Source organism: Triturus cristatus, chromosome 6, assembly GCF_964204655.1.
Source record: "Triturus cristatus chromosome 6, aTriCri1.1, whole genome shotgun sequence".
Taxonomy (NCBI): domain Eukaryota; kingdom Metazoa; phylum Chordata; class Amphibia; order Caudata; family Salamandridae; genus Triturus; species Triturus cristatus.
This window is the reverse complement of record NC_140589.1, coordinates 174,093,992-174,115,482: the sequence shown is the minus strand read 5'-3', so window position 1 is coordinate 174,115,482 and position 21,491 is coordinate 174,093,992. Positions and strand designations below refer to the sequence as shown.

The window sequence follows — 21,491 nt, the reverse complement described above, 5'->3', positions numbered from 1 at the left end:
TTCTCCCCCTGGCACAGGGCTCTGTGCCCGGTCTAAACCAGTTCTGGGGGGCACTTAACATTTTATTCAAAGTGCACAACAACCTCCTTAGTAAGTGTAGGCTCTGGCCCCAGACACACCACAGGGGGGCAGAGCCAGCATTGTGGAAGGCAGGCACAGTCCTATTCAGGCCCAGGTGTTACTCCTCCCACTACTCCAAATGCAGATTGGCCTATTCATCCTAGCGCTGACTCACCCAGCCCCTCTGGAGCCACTGCACCTCCCCAGCCCCTATCACTCCAGAGCCAGACATGCAATACGCATCAGTCAGGCACAAAGACACATAGCACACAGAAATGCCCACTTCTAAAAGTTTATAAGGTAACAGTGGTTCTGTCGGGTGAAAGTATTGCTTTTCGCATTAGGCCTAGTCACACATTGTTTAAACAATATAAAACAAATATCATTATACTGAAAACAACACACAGGATAGTTCAAATTCCAAGTAAATTCTTTATATATGAATTGCGTCATTCATATATATATACATTAATATTACCCGAAAGGCCGTCAGGCAATAATGTGGTGACACGAGTGACAAAGTGAATACTAAGTGCTCCGTGACAGTGTGTGTGAAGGTGTGATATGTACAGTAGTTTAAAATCAAAGTTATTCGAAAATGGCCAGGGAAATGCAAAAGTTCAAGCTGCGCAATGGAAGAGTTCTTTCTTTGGCGCAGATTCTATGCAAAGGTCCACGGAATAGTCGACGTTTCGACCCTAGTACTGCACTCTTGAAAGGTCAGTGCGGGTCTTCATCAGGACTTGAAAATAAGCGAGACGGCCTATGAGTAAAAAGGGGGGACTTAATTAGGTGTGTGTTAACACTGGAAATATGAAACATGGATTAAGGGTGGTAAATGACTCACCTTGAAAAGAGAAATGGATTCTCAGAATGGACTAAATCTAAGGAGTGGGTGAGTATCCGGCATATGTCTCAGGATTCACTCCAGTGGTATATCGTGTGGATGGGAAGATCAATGTATCTGGTGGCGGTATCTAGAAGATAATGAATAACCAGGGTTTCAACGGGAAACCTATTACAAATTATCCGTGTAGTTGGATAAACTAGCGCATAGATGACGCTCACCTATTGGTTTACGAAGCGCTGTCTAAGTTCAAGCCCTTCTGTCTCCTTAATGTGGGTTAAATAGCTTCATCAGACGAAGTTTGTTTCTGAAAGGAAGCAAGGTTCGAGGTTATGCTAGAATACCTTGGGTCCAAAGGGACAAGGTCTGTGAATGAACGAGATTGGATGGGGATTCACAATTACCTTGTTTGGAAAAACGAACCGCTGGCCTCTGGGTCCTGGCTCGTATGATTGAATAGGTATCTGGAAGATAATGAAAACCCGGGGTTTCAACGGGAAAACTAATTTCAATTATCCATCAGGCTGGATAAACTAGCGCAAGTATGACGCTCACCTGTTGGCTTGCGAAGCGCTGTCTAAATTCTGTCTCCTTAGTGTACTCTTGTTTTCTTCAGACACGACACATGCCATCCAAATGCTGGAAGGTCAGTCATTTGATCCCCATACGCAGCTCTTGGTCACACTTGACGTGTCCTCCTTATATACTTCAATTCCACAAGACACTGCGTTGGAAATCATCAGAAACACATTAGATTCCAGATCAAGACCGCACTGGATCCCCACCGATTTCTTGATCTCCTTACTGGATATTGCCATGAGGAAGAACTACTTCATCTTCAAAAAACAATTTTATTACCAATGCAAGGGCGTAGCCATGGGGGCTACATATGCCCCAAGTCTAGCGAATGTATACATGGATCACTACGAAGAGGAACATCTATATAGCCTGGACAACCCATACCTGAATGCCATCGTAGTATGGAAGCGGAGTGGAGTGGAGTGGAGTGGAGTGAATCCTGAGACATATGCCGGATACTCACCCACTCCTTAGATTTAGTCCATTCTGAGAATCCATTTCTCTTTTCAAGGTGAGTCATTTACCACCCTTAATCCATGTTTCATATTTCCAGTGTTAACACACACCTAATTAAGTCCCCCCTTTTTACTCATAGGCCGTCTCGCTTATTTTCAAGTCCTGATGAAGACCCGCACTGACCTTTCAAGAGTGCAGTACTAGGGTCGAAACGTCGACTATTCCGTGGACCTTTGCATAGAATCTGCGCCAAAGAAAGAACTCTTCCATTGCGCAGCTTGAACTTTTGCATTTCCCTGGCCATTTTCGAATAACTTTGATTTTAAACTACTGTACATATCACACCTTCACACACACTGTCACGGAGCACTTAGTATTCACTTTGTCACTCGTGTCACCACATTATTGCCTGACGGCCTTTCGGGTAATATTAATGTATATATATATGAATGACGCAATTCATATATAAAGAATTTACTTGGAATTTGAACTATCCTGTGTGTTGTTTTCAGTATAATGATATTTGTTTTATATTGTTTAAACAATGTGTGACTAGGCCTAATGCGAAAAGCAATACTTTCACCCGACAGAACCACTGTTACCTTATAAACTTACTGCCCAGGTTCTGAGGGATACTGGGTTACCCCATTATTTGCTTAGACACTTCTAAAAGTGGCATTTCTGAAATAGTGATAATAAATCTGCGGACACCATTACACAGCATTTATTACCACTATTCCAAACATACCAAACTTGACCACGCTACTCCTTTCATGTTAGGAATTACCACTGAAACACATATCAGGGAATCCCAAATTGCATTCCTATGAGAGGGCAGCCTCACAGTAGTGAGAAACTAAAATGGCTGCTTGTCACTACCAGGACATGCCACACAGTTAAGGCACATGTCCTACCTTTTACCTACAGCGCACCCTGCCCACAGGGCTAGCTATGGCCTACCTTAGAGGTGACTGATATGTAGTAAAAGGCTAGTCACAGACGTGATATCCACTTTATGTGCCACGTCACAGTAGCAGTAAACTGCGCGTTCAGACCCTGCAATGGCAGAGGCCTGAGACAGGTTTGAAAGGCTACTTTGGTGGGTGGCGCAATCAGCGCTGCAAGCCCACCAGTAGCATTTAGTTTACTGGCCCTGGGTATACAGGATACCACATTACAAGGGACTGCTAGGTAAATTAAATATGCCAAACAGGTGTAGACCAATCTTACCACGTTTACTAGAGAGAGCACATGCACTTTACAGTGGACAGCAGTGATAAAGTGCCCAGAGTCCTACAACCATCAACACCAGGTCAGACAAAATACCAGGAGGAAGGCAAAAGGTTCAGAGATGACCCTGCAAAAAGGGCCAAGTCCAACACAACCCCCTTACAGCCAAAAGCCAGGGCAGACCAATCAATACCTTGATGGGCTACTCTGCTTGGGGCGATAGAACACTGACGCAGGCCCGCAACTGCAGGGGCAAACTCCAGTTATACGCCAATCTGAACCCATGTGGTTCCCTCTGTCAAAGCTCTCAGGACCAACTAAGCTACCCCACTGGGACTCCCTAGCTGTCAGCGGCCAGGACCAGGCCCCAGGCCATCCAGAAATCTCTGGTCCTTGCTATCTCACAGAGTGGGGGGCGGTAGCCCCAGGCACATAGTACCCATTCTCCACTCTACCTCTCATCAGTGCAATCCTATACTGCCACTGATCCCGCAACCAAGGGTCTGCACCCGCAGGCTGATCAGAGGTCACGGGTGAGGCTCTCCTCCCTTACCACTCCTTCTGGGGTTCTGCACTCTCCTCCTAGGAGAGGCACGCTCAGAACACAACTCTCCCACCAGTTCAGGACCTCTCTCCTGCAACTGGTCTCCCAACCTAGGATCTAAAACCTCAGGTTGAACTGGGGCCAGAGGCGAGGACTCCCTCCCTCTGCACCCTCTTCCAGAGTTCTGCACCAGCAGGTAGGGCGCGACGGCACTAGGACGATCGTTGCGAGAATGGTGGGATGAGCAGGCGCCTGGGTCTGAATAGAGCAAGGCCATCTCCCCCGATGCTGGCTCCACTTCCTGTGGAGCATCTGAAGACGCTAGCCCGCCCCGACAAAGAAGAAGAGCACACCTGGTCGAAGGCACCCGAAACTGGCTTGGTCCGGGCACAGGACGCTCTGCCCTCGAGGACGAAGGGATGTATGAGTATAAATATTGGGGCCCTGACCCCAGAACTTTAGGATCACTTTGGGAAAGAACAAGACGACCTTCTGCCTAGGAAGAGCACCCAGAGCCTGCAGGAGTTGTACTGCCCGTCTGCCAGAGCGCTGTGGTGGGTTGGCCTGTGGTGGTGTCTCTCGTGCCAAGGAGAGGTAGAAAGGACAAAGGAAGAAACTTTCATCATCTTGCCGAATATTCTCCAAGGGCTAGAGTCGAGCTAGCCTCCTGTTTGAAGACGTAGGGATACCAACGACTTCACCTCTTCTGTTTGAGCGAGGTCTGGAACTGCGGTTTCAGCTGCAACAGAGGAACTCTGCAACTCAAGCCAGCCAATGATGCTGCTTTCTGCAGCGAGACCGTGAGCGCCGCTCTGACTCGCCCCGTAGACCGACGCCTGCCGCTGTTCTGCACCGGCTCCGAGATTGCCATCAGGGCGGAGCCGACCATCGACAAGAGTGAACCAACATTTCACTAACTAAAGACATCAGCAACAACCTGTGGAGCCGGCACTGCCATAACGTCACCTCCTCTCCAGTAAGGACCGAAGCCGCCCCCTGCCTGCATCCGCATTCAGGGCCCCGTCACATCGTTTTACCCTGAAGTAAGGAACCGACGCTACTATGTGCCACACGACATCATAGCTCCCCAATGCCAAGAAGAGCCTTTGTCTGTTTTTCTGGAGGTACTGTCCCGCGAGAGTTTAGTTGTGACTCCGGGCCCGACGCTGCGCTCCTCGCAGGCGGGCTGTACCCCGAGAACTCTTTTGTGAATTGAAGCAATAACTTCCGTTGGGGTTATCTGTTGCAAGAGACACTTGAAGCTAAAGCCTATTTTTGAGTAACCGTAAAGCATATTCGTACTGTGGAATGTTTTGCCGTTAAGGTCTTGTGTTAATTATATAAAGCTTACTTATTTTTAATACATCCCGGTGTGGTGTCCGTTTGTAGTGGTTCATCTATATTACTGTACGTGTTCACAAATGCTTAACACACAGCCTCTGAGACAAGCCTGCCTGCTCGTGCCAAGCTACCAAGGGCGTGAGCAGGGGTTATCTACAGCGTGTTACTCCCTTACCCTGACGTAGACGAAGGGTCCCTACTTGACAAAGGTGCATACTGTTGCCAATTAGAGACTTCAGGTTCTAACATTGGTGGTCAGCGGTTGGAATTTGGACTTGTATTTGTGACGCATGTACAGTGATTTGTGAACACTACTAGTGAGTGGAGACCAAAACGCAAGCACGTACCGAGTATACTACTTTCCGTTGGAACAGCCTATTTTTGCTATCATGAGCCGACCAGCATCAATAGCATCCAAGGATTTTGAGTTCGAGGAAGAAAGGTTGGAAAGCTACAACGTGAAACAGTAGAAGTACTTTCGCCGGAAATTGAAAGTTGCGACCCCTGGTATCACCAAGAAAGATGAGTACCAAAAGGCGCTGAGGGCCTGGGTCAAAGCACAGTCGGGTGTCCTTAGAGAGAGAGAGAGAATGCGGTTGGAGCATGAAAGAATGTTGAGGGAGTTGGAGATCAAGGCAAAGGGTCTAGAGCTCAATCCCTTTGGTGGCACTGCACCGTCTGTGCCTGCAGAAGGCCAAGTCCACATTCCGAAAGATGTGATAAAGGAATTTCACAGGCAGGAGGATCTAGGGTAGTGGTTTGCAGCTTACGAGATCTCAATGATGGCCCACCAGGTCCCTGAGAAGGATTGGGGAGCAGGGTTGTGGGGTCGCTTTGTGAGTGATGGGAGGGATACATTGTTAGACCTGCCCAGCGAGCATAGGATGTCGTACGGCCACATGAAAGGTGTCCTGATGACAAGGTATGGTTTCACCCCCGAGCTGTATAGGCAGAGATTTAGGAACTGTAAGAAGCTGGAGGGAACTACCTGGGTGGAGTATCAGTCATTTTTCTGCAGAGCGATGGATGGTTGGGTAAAGGGAAGCAAGGTAGAAACGTTTGAAGCACTCTATGATTTGTTTGCATGGGAGCACTTGGCCGCTAGCTGTTTTTCAGAGCTACGCCAGCATTTGATCGATAGTAAGTTGTCCAATCCAAGGAAACTTGCCGAGGAGGCGGACCGCTGGGTTAGCACCAGCGTCCACAAAGGCCACGTGGGAGATTCCACCAAAGGTGGACAGGGTCCCCAGCAGAGGAGTGGAGGGGACAGAGGTAAACAGCGGGAGTTCAAGAAAGGGCCCCAAAGGGAATGGTTCCCAGCCTCCCCAAGAGAAGAAACCGGAGACCCCGACAGGTAAACCCATTCAGAGGGGCCCCTTCACGTGCTTTACGTGAAGCCGGGTGGTCACTGTTTTGCAGACTGTCCTCAGAAGGACTCCAAGGCACCGCCGCGTGCCCTCCCCCGACAGCTGGCGAGTGTCGCCCTGGGAAGGGAGGAGACGGGTGCCCAAGGTGGGTGGGGTCCCACAGAAATGTCCCTTGTCTCACTAAGAGACTGTGAGATGATCCCGGGGAAACAGCTGCTTGATAACACTAAAAAATACAGGCAGTGGGTGACCATAGGTTCGAGGCTCTACGAGACACCGGGGCGAGTGTGACCGCCATCAGTTGCCGGCTGGTGTCTGAAGAGCAGGTAATCCCTCATGCTGTCTGCCCCTTGGTGGCAGCAGACAACTCACAGAGCCAGTGTGAGGTGGCTCAGGTTCCCTTTGAGTGGGGGCGTCTCAGGTACTCTTCAGGTAGCTGTGAGACCCGCCATTCCTGTAGACTGCCTGTTGGGCAACGATTTGGAGAGCTCCTCTTGGGTGAAGGTGGAGTGAAATGCACACTCGGAGAGGTTGTGTCTTCCGGAGTGGGCCTGTGTGACCACCCAGGCAATGGTAGCTAGTAAGGGTGTACAAGAGACTCTGGAGCCTGAGAGTATGGCCCAGAGACCTGCCTTGAAGAATAGAGGGCGGGGGCACTGGAGGCCGGCCCCCACCGTTCCTGCGGTCCAGGAGAAGGCGACCTCAAGGGGGATGCCCTGGTACCGACGGGGGAACAAGTGGCTGAACTGGGGGACCTACCTGAGCTGACCCATTGGCAGCAAGATGGAGGGCCCTCCAGGGAAGAGTTTTGCGCAGAGCAAAAGAAATGCCCCTCTCTCGTGGGTTTACGACAACAGGCCATGAACCAAGCATCAGGTGATCAGACCGGTTCACATTGGATACACTGGGAGAATGACCTCCTGTATAGCGAGCCTGAGGTTGCGGAGCCAGGGTCAGCCCGTGTGCTGGTGGTACCCCAGCGCTTTCAAGACTTCCTACTGGGGTTGGCTCATGACGTTCCTTTAGCTGAACATCTGGTATTGGCCCAAGATGCGTAAGAGTGCAGACACTCATTGTAGGACCTGCCAAACTTGCCAGGCAAGTTGGAAGAGCGGAGGAAAGCAGAAGGCTCCGCTCCAGCCCTTTCCGGTAGTCAGTACCCCCTTTGAGCGAGTGGGGATTGACATTGTGGGGCCACTGGACCCCAAGACGGCCATGGGCAACAGATTCATCCTGGTCTTGGTGGACCATGCCACCCGGTACCCGGAAGCCATACCTCTGCGGACAGTGAAGGCCCCCTTGGTGGGACGTGCACTGATGGGGTTTTTGTTCCCGAGTGGGGTTTCCCCGAGAGGTAGTGTCTGACCGAGATACAAACTTCATATCAAACTATATGAAGTCTCTCTGGAAGGAGTGCGGTGTAACGTACAATCTCCCAGGAAACCTCCCAGGATGTGTACAGTTACATGCTGGCCTTCCGGAAACAAATTCGGCACTTCAGACAGCTCGCTCAGGCGAATCTGGAGGCCAGCCAGGAGGAGATTTAGCGGTGGTACGATCAGAATGCCACTCTGATCGAGCTTCAGCCTGGACAGCAGGTTTGGGTCATGGCACCGTCGAGCCCCGTGCGCTCCAGGACAGGTGGACCGGACCCTTCGAGGTGGTGGAGCGCAAGAGTGAAGTCACCTACCTGGTGAACTTGCGGACTCCTAGGAACCCTTTGCGGGTCCAACACATTAACCGCCTGAAGCCCCACTCAGAGAGGTCTGAAGTGGGCATGCTCTTAGCAACGGATGATGGGATGGAAGAGGAGACCGAGCCTCTTCCAGACCTCCTGTCGGTGACTGAGCAGGATGGGTCAGTGGATGGGGTCAACCTCTCGACCACCCTGACACCCAAGCAGCAGCAAGATTGTCGCCAACTGTTGGGGCAATTTTCTGACTTTTTCTCCCTGGTTCCCGCTGTCACCGAGTGGTGCGTCCACGATGAGGATACTGGCGACAGTCCTCCGGTGAAGCACAAGGCTTACAGAGTGACTGACAGGGTCAGAGCTCATATCAAGGAGGAGGTCTCCAAGATGTTTGCCTTAGGGGTGATTGAGTCATCTCACAGCCTGTGGGCCAGCCCAGTAGTCTTGGTCCCGAAGGCTGCCGCAGCAGGTGCCACACCCAAACTACGGTTCTGTGTGGATTACAGAGGAATCAATTCAGTCACGAGCACTGACGCGCACCCCATCCCCAGAGCTGACGAGCTCGTTGATTGGCTAGGAGCTGCACGGTACCTCAGCACGTTTAATCTAATGTCTGGGTACTGGCAGATCGCCTTGACCGATGGGGCAAAGGAGAGGTCAGCGTTCTCTACAGCAGATGGGTACTACCAGTTCTGGGTTATGCACTTTGGGATGAAGAATGCCCCTGCCACTTGTCAGAGGTTGGTCAACCAGGTGTTGGCTGGAGTGGAAGATTTCAGTGCCACCTACCTGGTCAACATCGCAGTGTTCAGCGCTAGTTGGGAAGAACACTTGCGGCACCTCTGGGAAGTGTTGATGGCGCTGCGGAAGGCAGGCCTCACGATTAAGGCATGTAAGTGCCAGATTGGGAGGGTTCCATGGTGTACTTGGGGCACCAAGTAGGGAGCGGCCAGGTGGCGCCCCTACAACCCAAGATTGAGACCATCCTGGCGTGAGAACCCCCGAAGACTCAGACGCAGGTGAGGGCTTTTCTAGGACTCACAGGGTACTACAGGAGGTTTGTCAAGGGGTATGGCAACAACGTTGCACCCTTGATGGAGCAGACTTCCAGGAAGCAGCCCAAGAGAGTGAATTGGACTGACACCTGTCAGAAGGCTTTTGATGCCCTGAAGACTGCCACCTGTACCGCACCCATACTTCAGGCGCCCAACTTCTCTAAAGAATTTGTTGTCCAGACAGACGCTTCAGAGCATGGGGCAGGGGCTGTGCTGTCACAAGTGAATGAGGAGGGCCTAGATCAACCCGTAGCCTTCATCAGTCGGAGGTTACTTCCACGGGAACAGAGGTGGAGTGCGATAGAGCGTGAGGCATTTGCTGTGGTCTGGGCGCCGAAGAAGCTGAGACCATACCTATTTGGGACTTCATTCCGAGTTCAAACAGACCACAGGCCCCTGAGATGGTTGATGCAGATGAGGGGTGAGAATCCAAAGTTGTTGAGGTGGTCCATTTCCCTACAGGGAATGGACTTCACGGTGGAACATCACCCTGGCACAGAACACGCCAATGCTGATGGTCTGTCCAGATTTTTCCGCCTCAGTAAAGAGAACTCCCAGGGGGATGGGTAGTTCTCACCACATTTCAGCTGGAGGGGACACGTGTTAGACCTGGTACCATTGGCGTGGGTCTCCCTTCCTCTTTTTCTGATGGATTGCCTCCTCTGTTTTTTGATGTTTGCTGGTTTAGACGCTTTGGGCACTGCGTCACTGCTATCCAGTGTGCAGTGCAAGTGCTCCCTGAGAAAAGTAATGTTGAATTTGTGATTCCATGATTGGTATTTTGATTTACTGTCAGACCCTCGTATCATGCACTGGTGTGCCCTGGGGCTTTGTCATGATCACAAGCGCGACGGCACAGAGCCGCGAAGAAACTTGCATAAACTACATTTCCCAGGTGGCGCAGCGAATGCTCGCGTCACGTGACATTCCGCACGTTCAGGAAACGGATAAAGGCCAAGACGACCTAGGGGGCGTTGCCAATGATTCCGGAAGCACTCGTTCCAGTTCAGCGGCCTGAGTCCTAGCAGTTCCCAGCCTGCCGATTCACGACCACCGAAGTTCCCAGCCGGCAACCCCTTCGGAGGATTCCCCGTGTTCCAGATCGCACTCACCTCCGCACCAACAGGCTCCAACCGCGAGGTGAGTGATAGGAAGTTACACAGCTCCCGAACGCCCATGGATTTCCGGACCAACGGTCCGCCGCAGCACGCTCCTCTGCTCCTCTTCAGTGAGCCCAGAGGAGCCCTGCCGCACCCGAACGCCCACAAATTTCCGGGCCAACGTTCCGACGGTGCGCGCTCCTCTGCTCCTCTTCAGTGAGCCCAGAGTAGCCCTGCAGCACCCAAACGCCCACGGATTTCCGGGCCAACGTTCCACAGGTGCGCGCTCCTCTGCTCCTTTTCCGCCAGCATAGAGTAGAAGCGCGAGCACCGTTAGGGTTGGCTCTCAGAAATCGGGGAGCCATTATTTACAGCTTTCAGCTCGCTACTCCCCAAACACTCGGGGCTAAGAGGCGATACGAAGCACTCTGTTATTGGCCAAACTCCTTTGGTAGGAAAACCCCTCAGACTCGGCGCTCCTCAGCCCAAGGAATTCCGGGCGTAGAGTGGTAGCGCCACCAACCCTCATCACCGGCCCCTCCGGTGAAACCCCGCCACCACTCGCTCAACACCTTGCCTTCCCGTGAGTACAACGGGACGGAGCGGGAGTGGCGTGCAACACTCCGACATTATCTGCAACCGTGAACCGCCACCCAGTGAGAGTAACTGGGTAAAAGACCAGACCTCTTTCTGACCTGAATGAGCCAGATAGGGGGAGGAAGGAGTAACAGGTAAACGGGGAAGAACAAGACGAAGGTCTTGCGCAGTGGGAGGGGTATAGGTGAGCACGCTCCGTGTCTGAACAATCTGCTTGTTTCATTTCAGGTCTCTCTCCCAGCGGTTCCTACCCTTCCTTCCCTCACCCACCTGTCTCCTGAGTCCATGTGTATTATACATATCCAGGGCTGGGGACGGATGGGAGGTGGACCCCTATATAGCATCAGCGTCATCCCGAGGAGAGGACCAAAGGAGACCGTGGCAGGCTTGTATTTCAAAAGCAACTGGTGGGCTTGCAGCACCGATTGTGCCACCCACCAGAGTAGCCCGGAAAGTATGACTCGGGCCTGCCACCGCAGAGAGCCGTACGCAACCTGTGCCGCTCTGTGACTCGGTGAGTGCAACCACTCACCGGTCTGTGACCCTTCCCTTTGCGACATGTTAGCCACCCCTATAAGAGGCCTGTGGGCAGGGTGTGTTGTATGTAGAAGGCAGGTCATGCCTTGGAGTGTGTGGCATGACCTGGTAGTGAATGACCCATGAGCGTGTTTTTCACTATTGCAAGGCTACCTGTTGCCCGTAGGCCAGACTGGGCAGTTTTGTTTATAGCATCCTATAATCCTAACTGGCTCATGGAACCAGGTAGAGAGTCGAGATTAGTATGCCTGAACCCAGAATGGGAAGATGCATCTTTTAGGAAAGATGATTATAACATTCTGTGTTTGAAAATACCTCTTTTAGAAAGACGGTATTTTCTTGCCTAACCATCCAGACTGCTTCTGCTAGAGTGTGTATTGTATGTCTGGGTTTGTGAGTGACAGGACTTGGGGGACCCCAGGAGGTAGGGCGCGACGGCACTAGGCCGATCGTTGTTAGAATTGTGGGATAAGCAGGCGCCTGGGTCTGAATAGAGCAGGGCCATCTCCCCCGGTGCTGGCTCCACTTCCTGTGGAGCGTCTGAAGACCCTAGCAAACCCCGACTAAGGAGAAGAGCACACCTAGTCAAAGGCACCCGAAACTGGTTTGGTCCGGGCGCAGGACCCTCTGACCTCGAGCCAAAGGAATGTATGAGTATAAATATTGGGGCCCTGACCCCAGATCTTTAGGATCACTTTGGGAACTAACAAGATGCCCTCTGCCGAGGAAGAGCACCCCGAGACCGCAAGAGTTGTACTGCCCCTCTGCCAGAGCGCTGTAGTGGGTTGGCCTGTGGTGGTGTCTCTCGTGCCAAGGAGAGGTAGAAAGGACCATGGAAGAAATTTTCATCATCTTGTCGAATATTCTCCAAGGGCTAGAGTGGAGCTAACCACCTGTTTGAAGATGCAGGGATACCAGCGACTTCACCTCTTCTGTTTGAGCGAGGGCGGGAACTGCGGTTTCAGCTGCTACAGAGGAACTCTGCAACTCAAGCCAGCCAACGACGCCGCTTTCTGCAACGAGACCGTGAGCGCCGCTCCGACTCGCCCCGTAGACCGATGCCTGCCGCTGTGCTGCACTGGCTCCGAGATCGCCATCTGGGTGGAGCCGACTATCGACAAGAGTGAACCAACATTTCACTGACTCAACGACATCAGCAGCGACCTGTGGTGCCGGCACTGCCATAACGTCACCTCCTCTCCGGTAAGGACTGAAGCCGCCTCCTGCCTGCATCCACATCCAGGGCCCTGCCGCATCGCTTTCCCCTGAAGTAAGGAACCGACGCTACTACGTGCCACGCGATATCACAGCTCCCTGACGCCGAGAAGAGCCTTTGTCTGTTTTTCTGGAGGTACTGTCCCGAGAGAGTCTAGTTGTGACTCCGGGCCAGATGCTGCTCTCCTCGCAGGCGGTCTGTACCCCGAGAACTCTTTTTTGCGTTGAAGCGATAACTCCCGTTGGGGTTATCTGTTGCAAGAGACACTTGAAGCTAAAGCCTTTTTTTGAGTAACCGTAAAGCATATTCGTACTGTGGAATTCTTTGCCGTTAAGGTCTTGTGCTAATTATATAAAGCTTACTTATTTTTGATACATCCCGGTGTGGTGTCCGTTTGTAGTGGTTCATCTATATTACTGTATGTGTCCACAAATGCTTAACACACTGCCTCTGAGATAAGCCTGCCTGCTCATGCCAAGCTACCAACGGGGTGAGCAGGGGTTATCTACAGCATGTAACTCCCTTGCCCTGACATAGACGAAGGTTCCCTACTTGACAAAGGTGCATACCGTTGCCAATTAGAGACTCCGGGTTCTAACACCTCCCAACCCAGGGACTAAACCCTCAGGTTGAACACTTGTCTGGCACACCAGGACTTCCGGGGCAGCACGCAGGCCCCCCCCAAGAGTAACACATACCTCATGTGTTGCATGACAGTCAGCCTGGCGCTGATCTCCCGACCACTGTCCATCTGACAGTGCGCAAAGACCCCCAAGACAGAAGTGGTGTCACCATGGTCACGCCTAGAAGGCACAACCCTCATGGCTGGCCCCTGACCCACTGGGTCTCCCACTGGTGACTCCCTCCCCCTCTCACCCCTCCATCTGGACTTCTGCACCCTCCACTCAGGAGCGGCACCCCCAGACACCAAAACTGATCACTAGGAGATCCCCTCAACGGATGGCCTACAAGTACAGCCTAGGCTCCCCACCTGGTGTTCCTCGACGGAACCCTCCAAGCCCTGAGACTTGGTTTCGGGGACCTTGGGACGCATCCCTTTCTCACTCCTTCTCCACGGAGACAGGACGTGAGTCCCTACACCCCTCCCACTACACCAGGACCTATCTGGGCTACTAAGAACCTTTCCCACCACCCTGGGCTGGGAAATACCTGAGCCACTCCTCTTAGGGTCACTCCCAAATGCCTCCTCAGACTCTCTGGCACACACCCAGAGGTCTGCCTCCCGTGCAAGCTCCCTGGGATCAGAAAGCTCACACTCCAACAGGTGTTGGCGTAACCCTGGAAAACAACAACGGAACATGTGCTCTCTGACAATCATATTAAACAGCCCTTCAAAATTGTTTGCCGTGCTACCCATCCCACAACCTTCCAGTGCATCACAACATTCATCCATAAACTCCACCCAAGACTGGTGAGACAGTTTCCTACTGCCCCTGAACCTCAACCTATACCCTTCAGGTGTGACACCCTATTCCTGTGAACGAGGTACCATGCTCTGGGATCTGGGAGTGGAACTTCCTACACTGGACTCACTTTTGCTGCCCACACTGGACCCCACCCTCACTGGTGAATCCAGACCACTAAAACTACACTCAGGGGACATATCCTCAAGAGTCAGCTTTTCTCTGGCAAAGGCTCTTTCTGCCTCCACCATCCTGTCCTGCGCTATGACCCTTTCAATCTCTAGCTTTTTCTCCTCCACAACCAGCTGCGCTAGCTCCAAACTGAGCATTTCCGACGCCAGCTTATGCTCACTTTTGTTCCTTCCTGTCCACCCACTCCTCTGGGGACAGGGAAAGGGATGGGGCACTGCCCTCGGCACTGGACCCAGCAAGGGACTCCCTCTCTACGAGGTCCTCACTATCTACTGGCATCCCTGCCCTGTCATTATTTTCTGCCTCCTGCTCAAACTCTCCAGGGCCACTACCCTCTAGGGGTGCGAATCGGGGACCCTCCCTCTCAGAGACCTCCCTGATCTCGGGGTCCTCCTTTCCAAACTACTCGCCAACACGGCCTCCCACAGTTCCACCTTCCTGGCAGACCTACTCACATACATTAAATTCACTCTCTGTTACAATCACTACTGGCTCACCGAGATGAGACGTGACTGATAATTAAGGGGTGTCACCAAAATTTTAGAAGAGCAGGAAAACACAATTGGAAAAATGACACTTTCAGGAGGAATAGAAATCAGGAGAAACCCCCAAACTCGTGATTAGTCTAAATTGTAGAGTTTGCAGTGCAACCAGGCGTCGCTGTGGTACTGCGCAAACGCAAAACCTATCCTCACTGCTGACAACCAATGTTAGAAATGGGATTTCTGGTTGGCTAGGGCCAGTGCCTAAGCCAGGCAGAAACCACCACTCTAGTCAGGGCGAGGGAGTTACACACAGAAGATAAACAGTGCTCACCCCATTGGTAGCTTGACCGAGCAGTCAGGCTTTTCCCAGAGGCAACGTGTAAAGCGTTTGTGCAACACACTCACACAGCAGCTACACACTAGGCACACCACTAAAGAAACTCCACACATGGTTACATCAAAAATAGCCTTTGTAATACTCATAAAAACACATTAGAACGTAATCACATATATACACTGTGTCACCTGGCACTAGGAATGACTTTACAGGGATTATATACACTACAGGGCCAATCGGGCCACTGTCATATCACAACTCACAGAGAGTGAAAACTACCAGTAACTACTGGCAATAGAGCACTAGCATAAACACATTAGGCATACATCCTAATCATCAGCATAGCACATTCTGCAGATCAGGCCCCTCTTAGGCATAAACAAAATAAGGGGGCATAGCAGAGCACCTTACTCACAACCATCAGCAGTAGTGCACCATATCATGAACACTTATTACAAATACATCATGACCCCATTAGACATATGCCGACAACTTATAGTGCGCATTAGCAACATCAGGGCACACCACCTCAGTGAATACACAATCCTAGGATAGCACAACAGTTAGCGCGCCACCCGCACTCCGGTGACAGTACCTGGTGTCCCTCCCGTAGGCTTCTGGGCCACGCACCCGCCTACACCAGGAAATGCGGTAAGTCCCGGGGATCCCGTTACATCTAGGGATCGGGGACCTCCATTGAGGTCTTCCCTGGGGTGCTCAAGGGTAAAAAGGCAATGCCCCCGTAGCTGGAGAGACTTCCCTCAGTCCCTTTTCCACCAGAAAAACAATGGCCCCCGACATCAAGTAAAAGTGGAGCTGCCCGCAGCCATGCGGCACAGCTATACCACGTCAGGGGTGCGGGAATCGTTTCGGTGCTCAGCGCTCTCCCGAATGAGATCTGCCAATGGTCCCCTGGGCCGGAAACCAACAGGGCAGCCTGCTTCCTTGAAAGGGTGCCCCTGAGACGTCGACTGGTCTCTAGCTGCTTCGCCCAAGATGGCACAGCTCTGGGCAGGGACAAATCGTTCCAGCGGGCACACACCTCCCTGCCGGACTCCTGGCTTGGGCTCTGGGAGTAAAGGCGCGTCTCTGCTGGGGCTAGGCATCTGCATCTCCTGAGGCCCACCACCAGGCTTAGCCCTTGCCTGGCTTCCGCCCAGTGTCCACACTCTGCCTTCCGGCAACGCCCACAACCAGGCCACCACTGCCTAGCTTCCTGTTTCTCCACCGCAGGGCTGGTTGCTAAATGGCAATCTTGAAGCGAGCCGCCGCTCTCGAACTGCAGCTCCGTACGGCTGGAGGCTTCCTCAGTGCCAAAATGCGGGGTAGGCTCCCGCATGCCTTCTCATGTCCCCAGACAATCTTGGCCAGGGATTCCTGCGGGTTTTGGCGTTTTCCTCGCAGCCCGGGCCACATATCAGAGCTCCGGCTACCTATCCACGGAAATGCGTCAGGGGGCACAGCCGGGAGAGTGAGAGCTCTCTCCTCGACTTGGCTCTCCCCTCCATTGCTCCGGCCATATACGAGAGCGAGGCGCTGCCCATGCTGCAGGACACAAAGTACTCCGGTAATAAAAATGAAGCGCTCACAATGCGCTAAGTCCCCAGTTCCTGAGGGTAGAGCTGGGTGCAGGCAGGTAGGCCAGCACGTAGGGACCCCCCCAAGAGCCAGCAGCTGGGTCCCGCGGCAGTTCCTCCTTGCCCAGTGGTACTCCCGCTCCAGCAGGAAACCAAACGTTCCTCCAGCACCCTTTACATGGGGTCACAGCCCCATACTTATACCCCCTATGTTCTTTGCTCTCCTCCTGGCACAGGGCTCTGTGCCCGGTACAAACCAGTTCTGGGGGGCACTTAACAGGTTATTTACACTGCACAACAACCTCCATTGTAAGTGTAGGCTCTGGCCCCAGACACAGCACAGGGGGCGGAGCCAGCATTGTGGAAGGCAGGCACAGTCCTATTCAGGCCCAGGTGCTATTCCTCCCACTACTCCAAATGCAGATTGGCCTATTCAGCCTAATGCTGACTCACCCAGCCCCTCTGGAGCCACTGCACCTCCACAGCCCCTGTCACTCCAGAGCCAGACATGCAATACACATCAGTCAGGCACAAAGACACATAGCACACAGAAATGCCCACTTCTAAAATTGGCATTTCTAAAATAGTGATAATAATTCTGCAAACACAATTACACAGCATTTATTATCACTATTCCAAACATACCACACTTGACCACGCTACTCCTCTCATGTTAGGAATTACCACTGAAACACATATCAGGGAATCCCCAATGCATTCCTATGAGAGGGCTACCTCACAGTAGTGAGAAACCAAAATGGCTGCTTGTCACTACCAGGACATGCCACACAGTCAAGGCACATGTCCTACCTTTTACCTACAGAGCACCCTGCCCACAGGGCTAGCCAGGATCTACCTTAGGGGTGACTGATATGTAGTAAAAGGCAGAGACCTGAGACAGGTTTGAAAGGCTACTTTGGTGGGTGGTGCAATCAGCGCTGCAAGTCCAACAGTAGCATTTAATTTACTGGTCCTGCAACCACCAACACCAGGTCAGAAAAAATACCAGGAGGAAGGCAAAATGTTCAGGGATGACCCTGCGAAAAGGGACAAGTCCAACAGGGCTGGACTGTTCTCATGAGGCACAAGGTCAAGACTGATTTGCATATAGCTCTGTCTGAACTGGTGTGGCGAAGTGAGCTAAAGAACAATGATGCACTCAACCCAGATCTGTGACTGGGGGTGAGTGTCTGAAAAGTTTCAGGGCTCCGTCCATCATCTCCTTGTGTTTGCTTTGTTTGCCCTAAGTTTACAGGGTATGCCCAGACGTAGGTCCCTTGCTCACTTTGCCATTGGATTCAAGCTAGCCTGGCTGATGAGGGCTGTTAGCCTGAAACCATTCCCAGGATGCTTGTTTCCGGTCCAGGGAAGACATGGGTTGACAGTTTGGGCTGGACTGTTCCCATAAGGCACAGGGTCAAGACTGATTTGCATATAACTGTGTCTGAATTGGGGTGTTGAAGTGAGCTAAAAAACGATGATGGATTCAACCCAGATCTGTGACTGGGGGTGAATGTCTGAAAAGTTTCAACACTCCGTCCATCATCTCCTTGTGTTTGCTGTGTTTGCTCTAAGTTGGCAGGGTATGCCCAGATGTAGATCTCTTGCTCACTTTGCTACTGGATTCAAGCTAGCCCGGCTGTTTTGGGCTGTTAATCTGAAACCTGTCCCAGGATGCTTGTTTACGGTCCAGGATAGACATGGCTTGGCAGTTCGGGCTGGACTGTTCCCATGAGGCACAGGGAGAAGACTGATTTGAATATAGCTGTGTCTGAACTGGGGTGGCGAAGTGAACTAAAGAACAATGATGGATTCAACCCAGATCTGTGACTGAGGGTGAGTGTCTGAAAAGTTTCAGCTCTCCGTCCATCATCTCCTTGTGTTTGCTTTATTTGCCCTAAGTTGTCAGGGTTTGCCCAGACGTGGGTCCCTTGCTCACTTTGCCACTGGCTTCAAGCTAGCCTGGCTGATGAGGGCTGTGAACCTGAAACCGGTCACAGGATGCTTGTATCCGGTCCAGCGAAGACATGGCTTGGCAGTTTGGGCTGGACTGTTCCCACGAGCCACAGGGTCAAGACTGATTTGCATATAGCTGTGTCTGAACTGGGGTGGTGAAGTGAGCTAAAGAACGATGATGGATTCAACCCAGATCTGTGACTGGGGGTGAGTGTCTGAAAAGTTTCAGCGCTCCGTCCATCCTCTTATTGTGTTTGCTTTGTTATTCCTAGTTTTAGGTCACAAAAACCTTTTGCAAACAGATATAGAACAATTTAGAAAAATCTAAATTCAATTAAAAACAGTTTAGTCCAAATTTTTAAATTGCAAAAATTTATTTTTGTTCTAAGTCGATCTTCACTTAATTACTGTATGGTGTAGTACTGTAGTGTATCCCACCACGACACACCAAATGTTGGAATGTGGTTTATTCATAGTGGTAAGTAGGTACCTGTCACTAGTAATAAGGCCACAATCACAATATAAGGCCAAGTCAAGGTCTCAATAAATTATTCCCTTGCTCAACCCTTGGTAGCTGGCTGAGACCAGGCTGGCTTAACTTAGGCGACAGGTGTACAAAACATTTAAAAACACCAATACATTAAATAAGTAAGACTCAACTCAAATTGAACATAATAAACAAATAAACCAGGTAGAGAATTACCAGTAAGTCTGATTTACAGTTATGTCCTTATTAGTCCAAAGGGCCTGCAATATTATTTTCATATCACGATTTCGCTAATTAGTAGTTTTCAAATAAAAAAAATCCTACCTCAATTTGGTCACAAAATACTGGTAGGTGTGGCCTTGAATAGCTGTTTTGCTTAGCAACGAGTGACTAAAGCAAGGGCATTCAGCTACACCAGAACCTACGTGTAAATAAATGCGTCCCTGATTGACCCAGAATGTTGCTCATGTACGCTCAGCGGAAATGCTGGCACTAACTTCATCAGGGGTAGAGAGTACACACTGACGTCAGATGCTGCAAATAGAAGTCTGGCCCGACTTTGCACCACTTACATACTGAACATTTGCATAAACCACAGGCGTAGGAAGTTTAAAGGCGAGCCACTCATCCACTAGTATTTTTGACAGTTTTTTATATATCCTGTGGCTGACGACTAAGCTGATCAAGATACTCGATGTTCCCTCTCGCGTGACTTTTGTGCTCCTCAAAAGCAAAGTGTTGTTGGTCTGACGTGGCCTTTCACAGCTTTACTAGAGTACGACACCTAACTGCATGCGATGTTGAAATCAAAGCTGGCCACCTTATCCCTGCGTGAGCTTTGGATCCTACATTTACAGCCACTACATCATGCTTTATTGGCAAGCTTATCTTGTGCAAATAATTGGCAACAAAAAAATGTAAATAAAATTGAGTGTGTTTGTTAGCCTAGCTTAACATACAAATAAACTAGATTGAATTTTCTTGCAACTTTGTTTAAGTCAAATTTAGAAAATGTGAAATAACAAATTAGATATCGATCTGTTTCAGCTTTCAAATACAAAATAATAAGGAGCCTTCTTTTGAGGTTGCCAATTATTATCCCAAACTTTGATATCCTTACTAATTATTCGTAATAATCAATCTTATGTGCATATTAGGGTTCTTTCTCAATAATTTATGGGAAAGTCGTAAATCCACTCACTGTAGGCCAGGACACTATAGAAGTAAATTTATTTGAAATATGGAGACCCATCTTGATTTAAAGTAAATCTACGTGTGCAAGTAGGGTGGGAAAACTTTATTAAAGTTTGTTAATAGCAACAAAGTTGCAACTAGGTGGGTTCTCTCTGAACTTCCAATGGATCCCTACCGATCGTTGAAAACACCTAGTTTTGCACCTCTACCACTGAATTTTGCCTCTGAAAATCAGCCATTCTAGTAGATTTTCTGTGATGTTAACTCCAAGCAGGTGGTGTAAATGTCACACATTCTTTGTAAGGTTCTGGGGATTATTGTTCAGTTGATCTCAACTATGCTGAAAGTGTTATAAATTGGCCCCATGGTATGTATTTGTAAGGGAGTATAGAATCATGTAACTCATTTCCATTGTCATGCAAAATACTGTGCAGCACCTAGATTTCTTGGTAGGAGATGTGTAGCGTTTATGAAAGTATAACAATTAAACATGGACATTATAGCCCTAGCTCACTTTGAATGTAACAGTAACATAGGTACAGGGAGGAATGCACAGAGGGTATTGTTTTAGTAAAACACATCTTCCATGTTTCAGGATTCTCTTTTATTTATGCCAGACCTAAGTCGTTTTATTTCACAAAACTAATATCATATTCCTCACTCACCAGGATTGGTCACCCGACGAGTCGACGCCCTTTCGGACCCAGCTGCAAGTCATTGTTTTTCAGTTTTCCTCTGTTGCTCACACATAGCTGTTTGCCCTACAAGACCACCTGAGTTGTCAAACACATACCCCTATATACCACTGCCTTGGCTCTGTGATCACCAATGTCTTCTCAAACACTTGCTGAGCTCCTACATAGCTAACTACTCTGTGTGGCCGCTACTGCAGAGCTCACATACTCCACACCTGCCATACCCGAGGCTGGCTCTGTGTCCACCACACCTTCCCTACATACTTAGTACAGCTATAACCTACACCCTCATTCTCAGCACTGTGCCAATATTGCACTCCTATGGACCTGGCATGATATGGCTCTCTGACTCCAACAAAACACACAGTTCAAAGAGAGAGTCCAAGGGAATAAGTTTAGAGACCACTCAGGATGATATCCCCCAACAACTAGTATTATCAAACAACAAACATCCCTGAGCTCCTCCCTCTCAGTGAGGGGGTTGTAGCCCTCAAAGGAACTAGGATTTTCCTTTGGGAGGAGAGT

The 21,491-nt window shown here is 50.5% G+C and overlaps 1 long non-coding RNA gene across 1 annotated transcript; it reads right to left on the bottom strand.

Moving 5' to 3' along the window:
- Window positions 1–550: 550 nt before the first annotated feature.
- Window positions 551–1,184, bottom strand: LOC146816597 (uncharacterized). Its single transcript, XR_014962470.1, has 3 exons — window positions 1,129–1,184; window positions 908–1,037; window positions 551–823 (listed from the first exon to the last, which is right to left on the bottom strand). It is a non-coding gene; the product is annotated as an uncharacterized LOC146816597 (long non-coding RNA).
- Window positions 1,185–21,491: the final 20,307 nt, after the last annotated feature.